Below are 10,961 nucleotides of genomic sequence, written 5' to 3'. Positions count from 1 at the left end.
GTCCTCACATTCTCATTAAGGTCTTAAAATTCCATCGAAAACTACAAGTTGGGTAATGTATTGTTTTCATTATTGTTAAATTCCAAGTGTCATCTGATTTCAGTTATTTTTCTTTTCACCAAGAGTTATTTAGAAGTGCCTTTCCAATTTCCAAAAGAAAGTTTTACGGATTTCTAATGCAACTTATCTGAGCTCTGTGTGATGCTTACTCATTGGAAAGTGTTTAGACTTTCTTTAAGGCTGAGTCCAAGTGAAACCGGACCAACGGGTCCGTGCCCAGCGTGCAAGGAGCCAATCTCTCAGATGCTGGTTTTGAGAGGAAGAAAGAGTTTATTTCGCAGGCTAGCAAGCGTGAACTCAGAGATATCAACCTCACATTGAGTTCCTCGATTTGAGGAAGCATTTACGTTTTATAGGTTTGGGGAATTATACATATTCATATAGGGGTGGAGGAAGGCAGGTGGGCAGGATCAGGAAGTTCTACATATTCATAGTTCCTATTGATTATTTATTATGGGGCAGGGCTAAGACTTGGCACCAAAGCAGAAGATGGACTCTTCGCTTTTGAAATGGGCTCGGCTACTGCAGATGACCTTTGTCTGGTGATTTTGGTTCTTTGACATGAGTCTTTTCTTCCTTGGCATGAGTTCTCTTGTGTTATTGAGCATCCCTGATAGCCCAAAGTCGTCTGTCGATCCTTTGTCTGTTCTACGCATGTCTGACTACTCTGAGCCAGTTAGATCTGGATCCGTCTGGGGCTCTGCAGAGAGTCTGCAGAACAACTTAGAGGAAGTGAGTGACGTGGTGGGGAGGTGACTGGGAGTGGCCTGTTAACTGGTGGAGTACTAATTAATTAGGTGTCCTCCTCCTCTAGGGTCCTCTAACACAAGGTCAGTTTTTTTGTTGGTTTGCATTTTTATCATAGTAAAAATATACATCATAAGACATTTGCCAATTCAACAATTTTTACATGTACAATTCAGTGACATTGATTATGTTCATCATATTGCACAACCATCACCACTATCCAAATCATTCCACTACCATTAACAGAAACTCAGTGCCCCTTAAGCAATGATTCCTCCTTTCCCCTTCCCTCCCACCCCTGGTAACCACTTTTGGTTTCTATATATTTGCTTATTTCGTGTAAGTGAGATCATGCAATATTTGTCCTTTTGCAATTATTTCACTTACTATGATGTTTTAAAGGTTCATCCATGTTGTAGCATGTATCAGGACTTCATTTCTTTGTATGATTGAGTGATATTCCAGTGTATGTATGTACCACATTTTGTTTATCCATTCATCTATCCATGGACATTTAGGTTGTTTCCACCTTTTAGCTATTGTAAATAGTGCTGTAGTGAACATTAGTGTACAGGTTTCTGTTTGTGTTCCTGCTTTCAGTTATTTGGGTATATACCTAGGATTGGGATTGGGTCGTATGGTAGTTCTATGTTTAACTTTTTGAGAAACAGCCTCACTTATTTTCCACTGTAACTGTACCATTTTGCATTCCCACCAGCAATGGATGAGGGTTCCAATTTCTTTACATCCTTGCCAACACCTGTTATTTCCTGTTTTTTGCTTATTTGTTTTTATCATAGCCATCTAGTTGGGGTGAAGTGGTATCTCATTGTGGTTTTGATTTGCATTTCCCTAATGACTAATTGGGGCCCTGGTGGCACAGTGGTCAAAGAGCTCGGCTGCTAACCAAAAAAGGTCAGCAGTTCGAATCCACCAGCCACTCCTTGGAAACCTTATGAGGCAGTTCTACTCTGTCCTATAGGGATGCTATGAGTCGGAACTGACTCGACGGCACCTAACAACAATGACTAATGACAATGACCATCTTTTCATGTGTGAGGTTAGTTTTTATTAATAGTGCATCTGTAGCTTGAAAAGAGTATATTTTCTTCAGTGAACAATTGTCTTGTTCAAAACGTGTATATTCTTTCTCGTGTATGCTTGCTTTGTTAATCACTGAGAGTAGTGATCTGTTTGTGTCCGTGTGTTTTTATACATATACACAAATATATATTTATGTTTATAATTATGTATTATAAAGTGGTATTACTGTGTACAGGTAGGAGTACTTTTCAGAATAAAAATTGCCAAATTACTCTAGTTGGGTGGGTCAGGACAGGTGAGACCAAGGGTGTTTGGGCAGGCAGAACAGGGCCTGGTGTATGCAGGGGGAGAGGTGGACAGGAGTTTGCATGTTTCAGTGTGTAGAGGGGTAAGGCCAAACCAGGTATGTCAGGGAGGGCTGGGCGGGACATGTGGGGCTGACACAGTATGGGTGAGGGACGGAGCCTGGTGTGGGGAGCATGCCTGGGTATGTCTAGGTGTCCCGTAAGGGGCCCACAGGGTCTGGAGGATAGGGCAAAACTGAGTGTATCCAGAAGGGCAGGGTTGGGCCTGCGGTGCCTAGAGAGTCTAGATGGACTGGGCAGAGCAGACGGGTGGTCTGAACACGTGAGTGGCAGGATCAATTGTATTTTAGGGCAGAGATGGGCTTGTCTGGGTCCGTAGTGCAGGGAGGCAGAAGAGGACTGGATTAGGTGTATCCTGGAGGAAGGGGCTGGACAGACTGAGCCAAGCCAAGTCTGAGAAGGTGGAGCCTGGCTTTTCTGGATAGGGTGAAACCACGTGTTCAGATGGACAGGTCAGGTGTGTCTGGATAAGGTGGGCAGCTAGCGCCAAGTGGTGCCAGTCATTCCCAGGCAAGTGAGGTCTAATGTACCCAGCCAGGTGGATGGGGCCAGCACAGGAATCCTACTTGTAATTCCTGGTTTCTAGTGAGTACAGAACACAAAGTGGATGGGGGAGTGGAGCTGGTGCTGAGGGTCTGCTCCTCAGCTCTTGCCTGTGAAACCCTCGGAGACCTTGCCATAGTCCTTCCTGCCACTGCCCACCTCACAGCTGCCTCAACTGCAGAAGTCCAGGCTAGCCCAGAAGTACCATTGGCAGTAAAGGAAGCACCTGAGACAGTGGCCACATCCCAGCTATTGTCTGAAGAGGACCTGCTGCTGGACCCTAACCTATACCAGGACTCTTGCATAGGGAACTTTTGACAATCAAGGCCCAGTGAGTGTGTGGCAGGGCCCTGGGGTGCAAGGATGGGAAGGATGAAGGTCAGCAGTTATGAGGAGAGAGGAGGTAGGTGGTGACCAAAGACTATTTGAAAAACAAGTGGCCTGTCAGCATTTTCCTGGCCTACAGCCATGGATAAATGATACTCAGGGACAGATTATCCAATAAGCAAGGTAAGCACAGTGCTTACCTTGCTTACCAGATCATCTGTAGTGAACGATTTTACATTTTTTCACCACATCAAAGATTCTGCTTCTAGATATGGCTGGCATCTGTCTCTCTCCCAACCCACAGCACTTTCCTACAGAATCAAAGCCTCTTCAGATTTATGATCCCTGACAGGGGCAGATGATGCAGTAAACAAGGTAAGCAAGGGCTTACTTATACTTACTTACTAATCTGTAGTGAACAATTTCATTTACTTATTGGATAATCTGCACCTGATGACACCAAGGAGTTCACAATTCTGGATCCTACACTGCAGAAGCAGGCAGTGAATGTGAAGCACATGAAGCATTGGAAGAACAAGGTGGAGTAGAAGGTGACATAAATGGTAGAAAGGGAGGCATGAAGGGAGAGGTTGGGGGTGGAATGCAAGGCAGGTTGCAGGGATTGAGGACTGACTCGACTCTCTTGATCCCGCCCTGACCACTCCTGCCCCACATAAGAAGCGAATGCAGAAGACAAAACAGAACCCATGGACAAATGGAAACACCCACAGCCAACGACCCACCTCACTGCAGCAGTGCCTGGGGCCTGGCTGCATGCATCCCACTCGGCCTGGCTCCAAGTACTGCTCCGACAATTGTGGCATGAAGCTGGCAACTGAGTGAGTGCACCTGAAGTTAAGGGACAGGGGGGTGGAGTAGAGTATGATCTGTGCCATCTATAAGTCCATTTACCCCCACACACACACATTCTCCTACCGTTCATACACCTACCCATCCACCCTTACAACCACCCATCTACTGAACCACATACCCACCTTCCATTCACCAACAGTCCATCCACCAACCCACTCATGCACCCTTATGTCACCCACCCAACCACCATTCAGTCACCCATTCACCAACATTCATTCATCCACCATTCAGTATTCCATATATTCACCATCCAATCACTCATCCCTTTCTTCCTCCTTTGATGCCTCCACCCACTCATTCCATTTCTTGCTGTTTCCTCTCTAGCCATATCTATGAGATCCTGCCCCAGTGCATCCAGAAGTGGCAGAAGAGGCCCTGCATTGCCGAGGAGCATGGCAAGAAAATGCTCCAGTACATCCACCATGAACAGCAGGACACCCACACCTGCCTGAAGGACATGGAGTGCCATTTCCATGAGCTCGAGGCCATCATCCTACGTGTCAAGCTGCAGACTGTGTGCAAGGATGAGGAGGTGAACGGGCATGGGTGGGGTAGGGCAACTGGTATCTTGCCCTGCCTGACCCCACCCTGCAGTGTTTCACTGGCCCTCCTCTGCCCCATGCAAAGCAATAAAGGTGACAGGGGCAACATAGACCTGCAGATCTTATGTGTCTCCTGTGGGCAACCCACCAAACTGCGTGTCACGCTCTGCCACATGGAACGCTGCTTTGCCAAGATTGAGGCATTGCCTGGGGCAGGGGTGTTTGGGCTGGGTGGGCAGAGTATGGGCAGGGTCCATGGGGGACAAGTTTGGTGCCTAAGTGTTTGTTAGAGGAGAGAATAGAACACACATCCATAGCGCTACCCATTTGTCCTCTCTCCCCACCCCCAGGATGAAAGCCAAGTTCAGAGTGTTGGCCAGTGGCGAGAGGAGACATTAGCTGGGCAGACAGGAGCATCAGGGACTACAGGGAACAGATGTGTTGTTTAGGGCTATCATTGGAGGACATGCCGTATATGTCCACAGTTCCTCCCATTTGTGGTCTTCTTTTCTAGTATGAGTACCAGTCATCCTTTGTGTCCATGGACCCCACTAGCATCGAGGGGTGAGTGTGGGTGCTAGTCAGGGCCAAGGGTATGACGTGGACAGGGTCAGGAGCAAGGGTGGGCAAGATCAGAGGCAGGATGGACTCGGGCAGAGGTGGGTAGAGTCAGTGACAAGATGGGGCATGGTTAGAGGCGCAGGATATGGACGGGGTCAGGGACAAGATGTGGGCAGGACTTCCTTCCTCCTGTCCCTCAGCACCTCACTTTTTACCTCTCCCCAGGGCCACATGGCTTTTATGTGATGTCTGTGATCCAAAAAGCAAGACATACTGTAAGCAGCTCCAGGTACTCTGCCCTGAGCACTCACGGGACCCCAAGGAGAGGCTCTTCCTTTCCCTACCTCACCACCCTCCATTCGTCTCCTCCTCCCTGCCTGACCACTCTATTCTTCTCTTCCTTGCTGACTGATTGCCTCCTATTCCCTTCTTTCCCTGAGTTCCATTCCTCCCCTCCTGCCTGCCTCATCACCCCCATTCCTCCCCTCCTCCCTGCCTGGCTGCTTTCCATTCTTCCATCAACCCTGCTTGATCACCTCCTATTCCTCTCATCACACCTGCTTGATCATCCCCATTACTACCCTCCTCCATATCTCATCATCCTTCGCTCTTCCCCACAGGTACAAATGATGAGGTGTGCAGTTGCCCACTAGTGCACGATGTCTTTGAGCTCATGAGTGACTTGTCGCCTCCCAGGATGCCTGTGCCACTACTGCTGGGAGAAGCTGAGGCACACCCAGGTGGACCTAGAGTGTATAGGCTACAATGCTGAGTGGGGTGAGGACAGGGTAGGATCCTGGAATCCCCCTCTCATTCTCACCTCCCACAGTTGCACAAGCTGGAGGAGCTGATGGAGCAGGAGCGCAAGGTGTGCACAGCTATGACTAACCGGGTGATGCTGTTGGCCCTGATGCTTCACTAGACAATTCAGCGCAACCGTTCACCACTGACCTTCACTCCAGTGTAGACAGCTGAGCCCCTGCTCAACCTAGGTCCTGTATCCCACACCCTGGGCAAAAGAAACACCCCATGTATTCCCCACACAGTGGCTTCACTAGGATTGGTGTCATCCATGGTGTCATTCCTACCCCATGGACCTCTTCCCATACTAGACAATACAGAATCCTTAGTAATGTTTTTTGTACCAATGTTACTCATAAATTGTAATTCCCATATATCACTGAATGTAACGGCAATAGTAGTGTCATAAAGAACTAGCAAAATTAAAATTACACCTTTAAATTACAGTATCATACGCACAGCCTAAACGTATTTACATTTGCATAGTTTCATGTGGTTAAAGTGAAAATTCGGTAAGAAAACAATAGAATTCAAAGTAAAAACTTTTAAGAACTACATCAAAATTATGTTCATTTTAATGTTAAACTTTACCATTTCATGAGATACATTAATGGATTAGGTTTGCATGATCAATAACGGCCCAAATAATGTAGAAGTTGTAGACAAATGTATATAGAAATATATTCATAAATGAAAAAATACCATAAAAATAAACAGGAACAAATACACAAGCATTCAGCACTTAGTGAACATTTCGACTAAATCAGAACTTTCCTTTCCTGGCCTTCAAAGCTGCGAACTTGTGAATGACTTCATTAAAATCAATGCCTTTTGCCAACTCACTTTTTTTTTTAATCGTACTTTAGATGAAGGTTTACAAAACAAACTGCTCATTAAACAATTAATACACATATTGTTTTGTGACTTTGGTTACTAACCCCACGACATGTCAACACTCTCCTTTTCTCGACCTTGGGTTCCCTATTACCTGCTTTCTTGACCCCTCCTGTCTTCTCCTCCTTGCCCCTGGGCTGGTGTGCCCATTTAGTCTTGTTTGTTTTATGGGCCTGTCTAATCTTTGACTGAAGGACGAACCTCAGGAGTGACTTCAGTACTGAGTTAAAAGAGTGTCTGGGGGCCCTACTCTCGGGGTTTTTTCAGTCTCTTTCAGACCAGTAAGTCTGGTCTTTTTGTGTGTGTGAGAGAGTTAGAATTTTGTTCTACATTTATCTCCAGCTCTGTCCAGGACCCTCTATTGTGATCCCTGTCAGAGCAGTCAGTGGTGGTAGCCGGGCACCATCTAGTTGTGCTGGACTCAGTCTGGTGGAGGCTGTGGTAGTTGTGGTCTATTAGTCCTTTGAACTAATCTTTCCTTGTGTCTTTGGTTTTCTTCATTCTCCCTTGCTCTAGATGGGGTGAACCATTAGATGTATCTTAGATGTCTGCTCACAAGCTTTTAAGACCCCAGACGCTACTCACCAAAGTAGGATGTAGAACATTTTCTTTACAAACTATGCTATGCCAATTGAGCTAGATGTTCCCTGAGGCCAACTCACTTTTTAATGTGTCACTATTTTATTAAACCATAATTCAAACTTAAACCCTGAAAATTTCATTAAAGTCAGATGTATATTTGCAAGACAGCAATGTTTTTAAAGAAAATTTTTAAAAGACTAAAATTTTAAAAAACTGAATTTAGGATTTAATTATATTTCTAAACAAGAAACAGCATTTCCCCATTTCATTTTTTAAGCTGTCAATTTCTCTAGTTATCAAAGAGGTGTATAATCAATAGTTGTTATACATGTAAATTTGTTATCAATTTTAATCATAGAATAATATGTGATAAATATTGTTGTAAATTGCTTAAATGTAATATTTCTTATATGAATACGAACAACAGAATTGTTTTATAAAATCTTTCTACATTGAATTACATTATTAGTTCCAACATTATCAGTAACTGAGTGGAAGCCTTTTTTAATTTTTTTCCTTTTCCTTTAATTACTACTTCATTCTCTAAAAATTTATTGATAGAGGTTCACAAATACTAATTACCACAGTATTGTAGCTAAAACACCAGAAAATTTGACAAAATCAGCAACTATAAAAACACTGGCAGCAACAAAAATAACACCTCATGCTTGTAGCGCATGCAGATAAAACCACGTGATTTGAAGCATCACTGTAATTGGGTAATAATGACAGCTCTGACTGGAGCGCATTAGAAGGTTCAAAAAGTAAATTAGCATAGAATTTTAGCCTCGTAGGTATACTGATGCATGTAAGCTGGGCTTAGGAAAAAAATTTGTTGTTATAACTAACTACAGGAATATTTTTATTAATAATAATAAATTTCTGCTGAAGCACTGCACAAAAATTTTATAGACAGTCATTTCGATGTCACCCCCTCTGACAGCATCACCACCCCTCACATCCCCACTAGTGACGCCACTGTACCCACATACCTTTTTCCCCATCTAGCTCTTAGGCATCTCAGAGTTTCTGTCTGTGCCTCTCTGTCCACCATTTGAGCTCCTGTCTCTGTGTGCCTCTCCTGGTGGGGTCCCCAAACTCCCCCGTGTTCCCATCTGTTCCTTTGTCCCTCTGTCTCTTTCTTTCCTGAACCTGGGTGGGGCCAGAGGATCTGCCCTGCCCTCACCTTCCAGTGTCAGAGTTTTGTTAAACTTGAGAAGAACAGGGCTTTCGATATCCCCCGATGGCCTCTATATCCCTCTCACCAGCTAAAAACCCAATTCCAAACCCCTGAGGGTGGTGGGTGATGGTGCAGCTGTACTTAGGAGGAGCTGCAGTACACATGCAGGGGAGGGTTGAGGTGATGCCCACTCGGTGCTTAGTGGGTCCCCTTCTGTCAGGGAAGATGTGACCTTACAAAGGGGGTATCAGTGACCCTTGTTTCTCACCGATCTTCATCCTGGGCCAGCAAGTGTATAGCTGGCACCTAATTAGTACATAGCCAATTTGCCACTCCTATGTAGTTGTTAGTATTCCCCAGACACTGGAACTATGTTGAGGTGGTAGTCTTCCATTTTAGATGCCTCTTGAAAAGATAGGAGCTAGGTGAGTGTGGTATACTCTTCCCTGATGATTCTACTGTGGGACACTGGGGAGAATCCAAGGTGGTTCAGTTCTTCCTGTCCTGCCTGTCTTGGCCCGGAAGCCCTGGTGGCGTAGTGGTTAAGAACTACAGCTGCTAACCAAAAGGTCAGCAGTTCAAATCCAACAGGTGCTCCTTGGAAACTCTATGGGGCAGTTCTACTCTGTCCTCTAGGGTCGCTATGAGTCTGGAACATGGGGAGGTTTGGCTAGTTGAAGGGCAAGGAGCTGAAAGTATAGTTCAGTTTTTCAATATAATTCAGTTATTCAATATTCAGGTATTCAGCATTTAGCACCTACTGCCCTGGTGACACACTGGTTAAGAGGTTGGCTGCTAACCAAAAGGTCAGCAGTTTGAATCCACCAGGCACTCCTTGAAAACACTATGGGGCAGTTCTACTCTGTCTTGTAGGGTCACTATGAGTCGAATCGACTTGACGACAATGGGTTTGATTTTGGTTGTCTTGGCCCATCATGCCCCTGCCCCCATTCAGCTTCTTCCAGCCCTGCTCATCCCATGAGGTCCCAGCCCTGTCTGTCAGCCTTGGTCCCTGCCCATCACTCCAGTCCTGGCCTGTCCATCTCACTCCCATTCTGTCCATCATGTACTATTCCCCTCCCCCATCACCCAGCTCTGGTTCCACCCTTTCCATCCTGCCCTATCCATTGAGCCCTGACCCTGTCATAGCCATTCCATTACCATAGGGTTGTCAGAAGAGGACTGGGACCTCTGCCGCATCTGCCTTTGCCAGCCCCAGCCAGGCCTCTTGTGCCAGTAGCACTGCCTGTGGGTACTGGTATGTCTTGAATGATAGACTTGAACTACTCTTCCTGTTTTTCCTATGATCACTTGTCCCTTAGGGATTTTTTCCATTAATTTTTATAGTTTCTCTTCTCCTCTCCTAGGGACTCACATATTTCACCTAAATATGTTTAAACATTTGCTTTAAACTTACACCTCATGTTGTTGTTAGGTGTCATCAAGTCGGTTCTGACTCATAGCGACCCTGTGAATGAAATGCTGCCCAGTCCTGCACCATTCTCACAATTGTTATTATACTTGAGCGCATTGTTGCAGCCACTATGTCAATCCATCTCATTGACGGTCTTCCTCTCTTTCAATGACCCTCTACTTTACCAAGCGTGATGTCCTTCTCCAGGGACTGATCCCTCCTAATACCACATCCAAAGTACCTGAGACGAAGTTTCGCCATCCTCTTCTAAGGAGCATTCTGGCTGTACTTCTTCCAAGACAGATTTGTTTGTTCTTCTGGCAGTTCATGGTATATTCAATATTCTTCAGCAATACCATAATTCAAAGGCGTCAATTTTTCTTCAGTCTTCCTTATTCACTGTCCAGTTTTCGCATGAATATGAGGTCATTGAAAATATCATGGCTTGAGTCAGGTGCACCTTAGTCCTCAAAGTGACGTCATTGCTTTTCAACACTTTAAAGAGGTCTTTTGCAGTAGATTTGCCCAATGGCAACATGTCATTTGATTTCCTGACCGCTGCTCCCATGGGCGTTGATTATGGATCCAAGTAAAATGAAATTCTTGACGACTTCAATCTTTTCTCCATTTATCATGATGTTGCTTATTGGTCCAGTTGTGAGGATTTTTGTTTTCTTTATGTTGAGGTACAATCCATACTGAGGGCCATGATCTTTGATCTTCATTCGTAAGTGCTTCAAGTTCTCTTCACTTTCTGCAAGCAAGGTTGTGTCATCTGCATATTGCAGGTTAATAAATCTTCCTCCAATCCTGATGCTGTGTTCTTCTTCATATAGTCCAGCTTCTCGGATTATTTGCTCAGCATACAGATTGAATAAGCATGATGAAAAGATACAACCTTGACACACACCTTTCCTGACTTTAAACCGTATTCCCCTTTTCTGTTTGAATGACTGCCTCTTGGTCTGTGCACAGGTTCCTCATGAGCACAATTAAATGTTCTGGAATTCCCATTCTTCACAATGTTA

At 45.0% G+C, this 10,961-nt stretch overlaps 1 pseudogene; it reads left to right on the top strand.

The window, feature by feature from the left end:
* The first annotated feature begins 3,770 nt into the window (after window positions 1–3,770).
* Window positions 3,771–6,037, top strand: LOC101349956 (CXXC-type zinc finger protein 1-like; annotated as a pseudogene).
* The last annotated feature ends 4,924 nt before the right edge of the window (window positions 6,038–10,961 follow it).

Source organism: Trichechus manatus, unplaced genomic scaffold (genome assembly GCF_000243295.1).
Source record: "Trichechus manatus latirostris isolate Lorelei unplaced genomic scaffold, TriManLat1.0 scaffold00046, whole genome shotgun sequence".
Lineage (NCBI taxonomy): Eukaryota > Metazoa > Chordata > Mammalia > Sirenia > Trichechidae > Trichechus > Trichechus manatus.
Note: the sequence above shows the minus strand (reverse complement) of the source record. Positions and strands in the feature narration are given on the sequence as shown.